Consider the following 12,860-nt stretch of genomic DNA (forward strand, 5'->3'; position numbering starts at 1 on the left):
GATCAGCTGAAAATCGACTTGGTAAAGTCATGACGTCATCACCCGTAACTGGGTTAATAATTGGCCTACGCCGCGCTGCGTAATTAATTCGTTGTTTTTTTTTCGGTTACGTGTAATTAGTATAGGCTATTATGTGCTGTTCTCAGTGATGAGTAACTGAATTCCGTATGGTCTTCCAATAGATGCAGACATTAATTCACGTTTATCCCATCTCTCAATTTCGTAGTTAACACTTACCACATTTCGCAATGATGGTTAGATAATCTCATTATTAATGTTTCTCAACAACACATTATTAATCCCCGTTGCATTTTACATTTACCAATTAGACGAAGTTCGATTCTACGACATTTCTCAATCGGCGGGTGTAATTCCCTTGGTCCATTTCTCTGCAAGGTTGAATAATTGATTTGATAAAGCGAGCTGAACTGGCAATTTCCCCATACTCTGTGATTAATTTTTGTGTCATTTCTTAAAACAAGATAACTTTCTTACGGTGACGTTTGGATAGGCCGCGATCTCACACTCAAGTGTTTCAAAACATGCACTTATCGCTTAACGTAGTGAACACAAACAATATTTATAGGTATTCAACCGTCATTATTACGCTGGAAACATCCCTATTTTTTGCGGAACATATACGGCACAACTACAAAGACTGTGACATAACAGATAAACATTACGTAATGTATCTTACACAAGCACCTTATAACAAATGCTTTTCTATAAGGAAAAATATTATTATTATGCGGCACACGTGATGGATCACTGCCACATCGGCTAACGCATCATGCTCATATCACATAAGTCGCAGAATAGCCGCCCGCGAGAGCGACAGAAGAGCGTTAAAGAGGTAAGATTCGATGTGATAAATAGCCAGATACGACACCAGCAGCGACATGCACACACACTTCGTTCGGGCATCAGGTCATATGCGGAAGGGGCTTTTAGTCAAGACCGTCTTTAACAACCTCTCTCTGCGCAAGATGTTTACTGTATACCCAGGCCTCGGCAATTCCTTACGGAGTTTGGGGAGCAGAGGGGTAGGGGGAGGATTTGCTCCTCCCTATACTATGAGTGCTTACCCCATACAAATGGGACAAACAAGCACGTTAAAAGAAGATACTATAAAATGAAGACATGAAAGGGGTCTATAAGAGGGTGGATGGATGTGTTTACGGAGAAGTGGCTGGGAAAATAATGCATAACAAAAAGATATTAAACCATGAAAGATGTGATTATAGAAGAATGATGGAACAAGCGGAAATGTTGGAAAGGTAAAAACCCGGTATTGTAAAGAAAATAATACAAGCAAGATTGGGAGGAATTCCCAAACACGGATTAAAGACGAGGGTTGAGCGTAAGATCAACGCCCTGGCTTAAAAGAAAATCACGATCGGAAATGAAGAATTGAAAGGAGTTTCACGATGCCCATGAGCATCAGATGGTGGGGGCGGGGGGGCATAAGGCACTCAAGTGACAAGTGAAGCTCCGAACGGCAGATAAAAAAAATTTGACGAGAACAATTACGGGATGACTTCCGCACACATGGTCTCTTCTTATAGACCTCTGGAATGTTATTTTTTGGTGCTAAAAACATCGTTCTGTCATTTGCGGTTATGAACATTACGGTATCATGGTATCAGTTGTTCCCTTGAAAAAAAAAAAGAGTAATGACAGTCTCATCTAGCTAATGAGAAAGTCGTTTAAAAGGTTTTATGTTAATTTCCGTTGGAGAGTCATTTTGGAATTTAGTCCCAAAAAGGACTTTAGTTTTCGTTTTATGATGCATGCACATATTTGAATAATTTTAACTAATACATGCATTACTATTATTATTATTATTATTATTATTATTATTATTGTTTTCTTACAGGCATAACCTACATACATTTTCATGGAAGAAGACAAAATATACTTAGAGTCAAAGACTCAGATGTGTAATTAAATTAACTTTAGAACTCAAGAATGATCTATTTTCCTTCAAGGATATGGATAAAAATGCATAAAATATACAAAACATTTTGTTCCCAAAATCTTCATGGCACAAAAGAAGGGGAAGGAAACGGGGTTGGGGGTGACAAGAGAATGAAAACTTAAAGAAAAAAATCGTCTAACGCCTGTAGTGTAAAATTAAACTCAAGGGGCCTCAAATACCTGGAAGTAAAATGAATCTCTTGTAACGGAAAGAAAGATGTGGGTGTTGGGTTGTTAGTTACCTTCTCCTTCTCTTATAAAATAGAAAGAATAGCAAGCATATAATCATTATTATTCGCTCATATACACGATAATAAAATCACAAAACGCCATTAACTTACAGGCAATTTTGACATAAAATACGCACAACATGAAAAATAAAGGCAGGGCCAAAAGAGGAAAATACATTAAAAAAAAATAATAAAAAACTAAAAATGTATAGACCAAGAGTCCTACCACTCGGTTTCTCTCCAGACGCACTTTTATTTCACTTTTAGAATTCCAACATAAACTTACCACCACAGTTACTCAGTGAATGCATCCGGGTACGATGAAAGAAGAAACAGCTCAATTAGAAATTGTGTTACGACACACGCAACAAAATCTTTTTCATACCTTCAACATTAATAATAATAATAACAATAATAATAATAATAATAATAATAATAACATAATAATAATAATAAAGCCTACACGCCAAACCAAAGTCAATATGACCACCTTATAAGATCAGGAACGCAAGAAAAAATCCAATAACAATGTCTTGCAAACAGCACAAGGTGGGAGCACTGAAGCTTGCCTGCATGGAAACGGCAATAAATATGGAGAAAGGGAATGGAAATGGGAGAATAAATAAAAAGGGGAGAGGGGAAAATGGAGACGAAGCTAAGAGGGGTTGAGAATAGCTGGGAGCCATTACAGAAGGTCACAACTAAAGGGGATGGTTCAAAGGGATAGATTTCCCTCCCATAGATTGGGGCGTAATTAGATTGACGGTTCATGATTTAAGTAGACAGAACTGATGAGGAATAAATAAAGAAATCTTTCACCCAAACAGAGCTGGTTATTAGCTGCAAAAATTATAAAAAAAAAACATTTATACAAGGACCAATGTGTCAATACATATACAATACGGGTGAGAAGGGAAGACACGAGACAGACTCAAGGACGTTGGTTGAGAAGTGGAAAAAGATGAACAAAAATATTATACTTAAACCACAAACAATACGTAAATTACTTAAGTATGCAAATGACCTTAAGGAAAGACAGGAGCAGAACACTCAAGGACATCATGAAGACATAAAAAAAAAACACAAAAAATGGTAAAAAAAAAATAACTAGAAAAATAAAAACAATAAACTGGACGACAGAGAGTAAAACATTTGTATTACTTCTTTCTGTACGTTTACTAGCTCAAGCGAAAGTAAAAGCAGAATGGTAGTAAGACTAAGGGGAGCCATTTACATCGAAAACAAAATCATTACTCTCTGGAAACATGCCGAAAGTACCTTAAGACATACCATAACCAATTCTACACTCCTTGGGCGTTGGTTTGAAGCGTTACTGAGTTTTTCAAAACATTTTTGAAGAACCTAACTTTTGAACTTAATAATATTGCAAAAAATTACTAATCTGGTGAAGGTTTTCCATCTCTTCTCTTATCGAGTTATTAAATGACCTAAACACTCCAATAACACGAGGCAAATTCTTTATCAATTATATAATGATTTTTTCGATGAAGTATCCTGCTCAAATAGCAATTTTTACTTCTTTTTTCATTAAGGCGCCGAATGGCCCAAATATCATTACATCTTAGAACCAAATCATCACCAGTTACAACAATTTCCTTCAACTGATTAAGTCTGAGCTTAGCCATGATTCAGAGATGAACAATAAACTCTGAAACGTCAAAGTCACGCAGTTACCTAAGCGCTAGGGCAAGTAAAAGAAAAAAGATACCCACGAACGTGACAGGAATCAGTATTAGTATGACCATAATTACCTCTCCATATAGCCATATAAATAACGACAAACAAGTGTTATAACTACCATACGAGATATTGTAAGTGTGATGGATGGGGTATAATCGCACTGGTGATGTTGATAATCAGAATAAAAAAAAATCACCAGGAAGTGATGACGACTAACCCAGTTCTCATCTGGGCCATGCATTTTGTAAGTAGGAATGCTCTACAAACATGGGATGTTTACACAACCCCCACCCCCCTCCACCAACAAGTTAACAAAACAAGAGCCAGCAGCAAGTCTTTAAGCAATTGCAAATTCAGAGAAGTCTTTTTCATCACGTGCCAGTAACTTTGCGCTGCTCAGGGGGATCAAATGCTTGAAAATCAACAGAGCATATTAACTATTGTCAGCCAACGGCTGGAAACTTGTAACATATCATTAAACTTGCAATGATAATCAACTGCAATACAGCTCAAATATCAAGTGCAACTGCTGCGGGGAAATTTACGCCAATAACTTGCGGACGCAATTTTTTGCCCAACGTAAAGAGGTTATTAATCAATCTCGTAATATAACCAGAAGAAAGCGGATAATTTTTTTTTTCAATAATTCATAACTTAAGTCACATTAGAAATGAAAAAATTTCCGCAACGGTTAGTAAGAATATTACACTTTCAACCTAAAAGAACAAAATTTTTTGTAAAGCGGACGTCAAGACGTGGAAAAATAACCATGGAAAAAGGCAAACAAGCTGAAAGGTGAGGCAAAGACTGGCAACTGGCAAGAAAGCCATGAACAAAGAAATCTACCGAAAGGTGAAAGAGAGAGCCATCCGGACCTTTCTTCCGCAATATAAACCGGATGAATACGAGACCTCCGGAGGCTCGTAATCCATTCACCTTGGAAGAAATAACATCTGTAACAGAGACACTTCCCGGCCACTCAAAGAAGTCAGTGTGTATTTAAGCGTAATCTATATGTATGTTAGTGCGTGTGTGCGTCTGTATCTCCAACGAGCTACTTCATTCCATAAAGCCTGGACTCCTTCTACATCCCTCCAAGGGGCCTCTTGAGTAATCCTGGAAAACCATCTTTCCGGTTTATGGCATTTACGAAAAGCATTCCAGATGCCAACGTCCTCCCAAGGGAGTAACTCCTCCCATTGCAGTGTCACAAAAAGATATGACTCAGAATCGTCCCCTTGCGAATGCCTGTCTGTCTGTCTGTCTGCCTGCAGGTCTGTCCGCTGCCAAATTCCGTCACACTTCCCCACAATAAAAGGGCCCTGTTTGTGTCAGGTTAAAGAGGTATCCGGAAATGTGTTTGGCTATTCCTCTTCTAAGAAAGCCACGAAGGAAAATAAAAAGTCTGGCTGACTGTCGCCCCCTGTTGAGGTGTGTCAAAAAAAAAAAGAGTAACCAAAGTTTTATATCTCTAATCCATCACCTACACAGCCATCACTTTGAATGTGATCAGAAAACATCACAGTGTATTAAACCATAAGTGACTGCCAATTAATATCAATCATCATCATAAGTAATGATAATATAATAAAAACAACGGCAAAAAATGCGTTGTCTCTTGAACTTATCAAGAAGACCCCTTGCCCCCTTTGACAGAAACACGTTAATCATAAAACCCTTCGCCCCCCTTTTACAGAGACACGTTAATAATAATAATCTCCAAATTATTATTATAAACGTTGATAATAATAATCTTTTCCTTAACGGTAAACCCCGGGTTTTCCATAACCTATGAGATATGTATACCCATGCCATGAAGTCATTTATCAACGCTGTCCATATTTAGACCTCAGTCTGAAGACCATCCTTTAGCCTCACGTGAACCCTACAACTTTCTTTCGGAAAATAATATGAGCCTGCACTTAGAGCAAAGCTTCTCGTTGCTTAAATCTAAGAAGTGTGGTTTTACTGCTTTGAATTCCTGGTCTCAATTTCGTGAAGGTTTATCATTATTTCTCGCAAGAACTCGGCTCCGAAATTATGTTTTTGGTTAGTTTGCTAAATGGAGGTGCCTGAGTTCACTTAATTATATGCGGCTTGCAAGAGATGTGAGAAAAGTTTGTTTATTAGACAGTCAAAACACATAAACATTTATGTTTTCGGCTGCATCTGTATAGGAATGCTTGTTCGTCGAACTGCATACATACATGAATGACTGACAAACTGCATGCGTATTTGAACATTCGTGCGTCCAAGTACTCCCCTTTCTAATTCGTCGCTCAACTATCTGACCTACCACCCAAACTAACTTCTCCCATCATCCTCCTCTCTCTTTCTCTCTCTTTCTCTCTCTCTCTCTCTCAACCCACCTCACTCTCTTTTCAACCCTACCTCCTCCCGCCTCTCACCCTAACCAACGCCCCCTTCCAGACCAAGCGCTTCTTCCCTCTCTTTCTCCCTACCCCTACAACACCCTCGCCAGCCGGCCAACCCTCGAACCCCCGAAACCTGAAAGCGGTGGATGGCGCAGTGCGGGAAAATCCTCAGCATTCCAATATAAAAAAAGTTTGATTTGTGAAACAGGGATTATGTGATCAGGGCAAAGGAGAGCACATACCAATTCGAAGACAGTTTACTAAAATATTTATTCTCTCTTGACGCCAGATAGTTCAGTCTACTGTATACAACTCTCTCTCTCTCTCTCTCTCTCTCTCTCTCTCTCTCTCTCTCTATATATATATATATATATATATATGTGTGTGTGTGTATGTATATATATAAACATGTATATATATACAGTATATAAAATATATATGTTAATATATGTGTATTACACACACACACACACACACACACACACATATATATATATATATATATATATATATATATATATATATATATATATATATATATCGGCAATTCTGAATTTACACTACTTGGCGACAGTGGCCTTAACCAGTGATATTAACCTGTGTAGTTATGTGTGAACGCAAGTCACGTTTGTGTGAAGGTAAGGAACAGACTCTCACACAACGAACTTCGAAAGATGAGTAAGCGGAAAGCAAAAGAAGAAACCACATTAATCATGGGACGCGCATGATCACGCGTATTAACGATCGTCAGTTGTTTAATTCGCCCGGAGAGCGAAGGCACCTCGGTGCCAATCGAAATCGATCATCAAGCCACTTCGAACTATCAATTATCATTAATCACAAAATTCAACCGCTCTCCTGCCATTCCTAATGGGTACCGGTAAATTACGTCATTTCAACCGAGGTAATGTCGTAACTGCATCCGAAGTCATTTCCGTGCTGAGGTGAGCCAGGGCCTACGTTGTGTGTGTGTGTGTGTGTGTGTGTGTGTGTGTGAGTGTGTGTGTGTGAGAGAGACATACTTAAAGTCATACTAAATCTAATATTCGTGTCCATTCATGGATTTAATGGATAAAATATCCCCCTGGAAGCTAAAATACTGAGAAATTCAATATTACCAGGTAGAAAAAACCTAATAAAAATAACACCAGTTATAAACAATATGTGTACGGAACATGTATAAACTGTTTACAAAAATCAAATTACTACCTAGGTAAACAGCAGTACAAATGAATATGGCGAATAAAACAAGAAAGCTGCGCACAGAAAATAATGGTAGAATTACCATCAACTACCAGTTGCAGGATTCACATAATTCAATCTCAGTCATCCGGGTAATCTTGCAACTCTTTTCACAGAGAAGCCCTTCGGTGACCATAGGGAAGGTGCGTATCATTTTCTCTCAAACAAGAACATCAAGAACAAACACAGGTGCAATAATGATAATCATGTATCGATATTTTGCTAAGAGAACAATAGGAAAGAGAATTCTCTGTATCTCTTAGACATGAACGTTGTTATTCATCATCATCGCTTCCAGCGTGACGTGTCGCAATAATAACTCATTAAGTTTAATAACCAATAAATATAATAAAACTAAACACAAAAATTACTGAACAAAAATTGCTAAAAATGACATGAAAGATATTTCAATCTCCAACAAAGAGAATAACTTTCATGGAGTTGGGTATATATGTGGTTTATTGTTTAGATGTCGATATAAACACAGGAACAGGATTTAGTTAAATGATTCTTTATTAACAAACCTCAGAATTTTAGTAAACAAAAGACAAACAAACAGATGACACTGAGGAAAAAAAAGGGGAAAATACAAAGAAAATCACGTGTCCACATTGTTAACAACGTAGTATGTATGTATGTATATATATATATATATATATATATATATATATATATATATATATATATATATATACATACATACATACATACATAAATACAAACATATACAGTATATATATATATATATATATATATATATATATATATATATATATATAAAACTAACCCTAATGACCTCATTAACTTCTCGACTTCCTCGTATTTTTTTATAAGCAATTCACTACAAACCCTACACCCCAACGGGTAATAAACGAAGAAACAATTATAACCGAGACAGGACTAGAGTCGCAGCGCACATGCGCGAAGATAATAAGTGAGATACACGTTGATACACAAAGAGAGGGAAAGAGAAAGTAAGAGAAGCATCTCAAGTTGTGGGAAGACATACTATAATACATTCCAATCAGAGCACATCCAAGGATTCATGTCGAGGCAACACTCGAATTAGCCAACAGAATAAGAGTAGTAGCAGGACCGAGCAACCTGAGCTCAGACTCGACTCCGCTACTATTCAGCTTCCTTCACCAAACCCAGCCCCACCCACCCCACCCCCCAGGTCCCACCCCTCCCCACCTTCCTTGTCCCTTTCTAAATCCGAGTATTAGGCGGATCTGCAAACAATTCTCTGACATTTAAAGGTTATGGTGAAAAATGCGTTGCTTTAGCAACGGCACAATAGCTACTTTATGGGACAACAAATGAGCAGGAGAATAATCAAAGTGAAGATAAAAGTGGTCACAAAGAAAAAGAGAGGCAGTAAAGACAAAAAAACCCTTGTAATTCTTTATCAAAACACTGTATGTCATAACAAAAGGCTATGCATTTTTTTATAACTCATAGGCTCACGGTTGACGTTCGCTATTAAACAAATGAAAAACAAATAATAAATATAAACAAATAAAAAAACTACTTTAGAGGCAAAAACTCAGTAAATAAGAAAGCCAAAAATAAACCAATATTAAACAAACAAAGCATAAAATCCACAAATAAACCAAAATTAAACAAAACATAAAATCCACGAAATAAAGGAAATGGGAACAAAAAAGAATAATAAAATCCAATCACTAATCTGCTTTCCTTTATGCGTCAATCCCATGTGAATGACGCACGACAGTGAAAGAAGAAAAGAGAGACGAGAGATGATGACGAATGTGATGATGATGGTGACACTCCATAACGAATGAAGAGAGAGAGAGAGAGAGAGAGAGAGAGAGAGAGAGAGAGAGAGAAAAAGTAACACGAAATCAATTAGGTACCACAACCTCAAAAAATTGAAATTCATACAAGTAAAAATTACTAACAATGTGATGATGAGAAAATTTCGCAACTAAAGATGAGACAAAAAAAAAAAAAAAAAACTAAATCAAAATGATGACAAAAGACAAAATGACAATGACATTTCAAGAAAAATATGATTGATTTTAAGGATGAGATTCCAAGTTCAATAATGACGTGATAATAATGAGACTTCACAATGAAAAAGATGGAAAAAGACAAATCCGTGAAAGAAAACTCCAATATGAGGAGCCTCCTCCGGTCTGACACATTCAGCGTGGCAGGCGGCGAACTTAAGCCTACTCTGTCGGCGTACAATATTAGGCCTACCGAGGTTTCTCGTGAAACGACACGGGTTCGCAAGGTATAAGAACAGTGAAGGGAAGGAAAATCATATCATGGTAAATGGGTAGAATTAAAATGATGTAGTTGTAAATCACAATCATCATTATATGCCCATTAACTGACAAGTCAGAAATTTTTTATTACTTTAACGGTGACAGAAAATCATTAAAATCAATAACTGATCAGGAAAATCCTTGAATTATTAGCATAAATGGCAATCGTATGCTAGAATCATTAATTAAAGTAAAAACTAAAACTTATGCCGAAAAAAATATAATTCGTTATCATGCAAATCAAACATTATTCCAAAATATTCATACACACACGAGTACAAACGTACATACATACATACACACACATAATATATATATATATATATATATATATATATATATATATATATATATATATATATATATATATATATATATATAAATATGTATATATATATATGTGTATGTGTGTGTGTGTGTGTATCACGTGTAAAGAAAGACATCCACTGACTAACTGACTAAATACTTACGAATGTACCTAAATACCTCCCAAAAGAGCAAACCAAATATAAACAAGAACACCTTCCGAATAAGTGAATGAAAATTCTTCCGCCATCATCCGAACATTCACTTTCATAATGACACCGAAAAGGGAAACAACCAAAAACCAATCTAGCCCTGCCTCGCCTCCACATCTGCTGACGACGCCAGATCCAGAGAGAGAGAGAGAGAGAGAGAGAGAGAGAGAGAGAGAGAGAGAGAGAGAGAGAGTATCTCCAAATATGTGACGACTCTTATTTTCTTACGGATGATATAAATCAAGATCCCAGCCGGTATGGGATTGAAGTAGCATCGAAATCAACGGTGACAAATTTCAGTTCATAGAGAGAGGAGAGAGAGAGAGAGAGAGAGAGAGAGAGAGAGAGAGACTAATGAAAGGTATGGGTTAGCAGAGCGTGAAAATCGTAAGTTTCCAGAGACATGGCCAAAAATATAGACCTTTTCAAAGTATTCATTTAAACAATTTTACTGTGAAGTTTAAAATTACCTATATACCCTAAGCTTATATGGGTGCATGGCTAGATGCAAACACACACATTACACACATATACATACATATAACCATACACACACGTGTATGTATTATATGTTATATAAATAACGACATAATTTAAAATCTGTAACTTTCATCTTGGGACTTGAGACCTTGGAGGACTTTCAGGATCTCATTTTAAGCATTCGTGAACCTTGGAGTACTGGCTGTCAAGAAAGCGAAGACACTTATACAGCATGAAAAATAAAGGCCAGAGAGAGAGAGAGAGAGAGAGAGAGAGAGAGAGAGAGGAGAGAGAGAGAGAGAGAGAAATATGATTTCATTCGAATGGAGTATGCAATTAGTTTTAGAATCGTTCAACTAAAAGTGTTCTTTTGCTAACAAGGTAAGAAAATACAAATAAATCTACGCTCACACTGACAGCCCCATATATATGCATACAATACGCATCACTTATCATCCTGACATGAATATAGAAATTCATTATATGATGTTGACAGCACCACGAGACAATCGCAATGTCTCGGGGCTCACTGCAATCTGCAGTCACCCACAAGAGCATGAAGGCCAAATAGCAATGTTTACGTCACATTAAATGACGTCATCGTGACGTCACTTATAATCCTGCCGCAGGCACAGGCACACGAATTAATTGTCAAGCATTTGAACAATTTAATGTTGAAGAGAGTAAATTTAGTTTAAATACGTTTATTCCGAAATATACCTTTACCTTTACACCAGGTGTTTCTTCCAAAACTGACAGATTTTCTTCAGTCTTTTAAAATGGGTGACCAGTAATTACCAGTGGGACTAAATACCACTTACCCCAATGGGTTCATTAGTTTGACGTGTTTTATGAAAAAGCATTTACATCAGCTATACCACTGACTTAATGTTACCTAAGAAAATTCATCACCTGAGGAAAATCATTAAGCCACATGAACTTTCCAAACCAAAATATGCTGTAAATTGCTGCTAAATGAGAAAAGTAACATAAATGAATAATCATGTGCAGAAATAATCTTACCCCCAACTCGGGACAATCCTTGAGTTCCGGCGTGAAAAATGTCATCATGAAGTCTTCATCAACGAGCATAGAAAAATATTCCTAAATAAACATTTACATTTCCTGTAATATTTTCTCTCTGTTCTTTTCCATCACAATTAACAAACCTTCAAGTCTTCTATTAATGACATACACAATGATTGATCATCATGGCAACTGTCGTCGCAAGGTCAAGAACAAAACAGAGTATACGTGAATAATGAATGAACGACTGACGAGGTCTGAGTGTGTCACTGCAGACGTCGTCACAGAGACGAATCAGTCGTTATTATCTCTAATGTGACATCAATTATGTTCTATGGCGAGTAACAAACATCGAGCCAAAACGAAAAGATGGTAAAATAATTGTTTTGGCATCAAACACCCGACAGATGTCACGCACACCTCCCCAACGTGGGACACATGTGGAACGCACATCATCCACAGCGGTTTACACCTGTGTTCGTGCTGTACACCTTCAAACAAAAAAAGCCACACCTCCCGGCTCAGCAAAATGGCCTCAACTGATACACACCCTCACTCACTCAGGTCTCTGCGACCACTGAGCGACTGGAAGCGAGCGAGCGACTTCTCTCCGAATCCTCCTCGATCGTCTCCTACTCGGCTCTCTCTCTCTCTCTCTCTCTCTCTCTCATCAGTTCCACTGTCAGAATTCTTCATATCCTTTACGTACCATTAAACTTCATCGTTTCATAAATCCATATTTCTTAAAATGTTTACCTCACATTTCATCATAAATTCCAAAAGCTTTTAATTTTATACCCAATTCAATCGTAAATTCTAAATGTTTGTATTTGTGTCAAGTGAAATTTATGCCTATGTACACGTAAACACATTTTTTATATCATAATGATCGATTAATTATGATTTTATGAGCCTGTCGTTTCAACCTCAGTAATGTACAATTTTTTTCTCAAATATACAACTAATAAAGGGCGACTAAGCACTGTGGCTAAACTTATTAGAATTAACAAAAACAAA

General features: G+C 37.0%; 1 protein-coding gene across 1 annotated transcript in view; it reads right to left on the minus strand.

Moving 5' to 3' along the window:
• The window catches only part of LOC136844922 (dentin sialophosphoprotein-like), a 97,981-nt gene extending 85,550 nt beyond the window's left edge, over positions 1-12,431 (minus strand). The window contains exon 1 of the mRNA XM_067114269.1: positions 12,394-12,431. The gene's annotated coding sequence lies outside the window, so the exon portion shown is untranslated. The remainder of the gene's footprint in view (positions 1-12,393) is intronic.
• Positions 12,432-12,860: the final 429 nt, after the last annotated feature.

Source organism: Macrobrachium rosenbergii, chromosome 13, assembly GCF_040412425.1.
Source record: "Macrobrachium rosenbergii isolate ZJJX-2024 chromosome 13, ASM4041242v1, whole genome shotgun sequence".
Taxonomy (NCBI): domain Eukaryota; kingdom Metazoa; phylum Arthropoda; class Malacostraca; order Decapoda; family Palaemonidae; genus Macrobrachium; species Macrobrachium rosenbergii.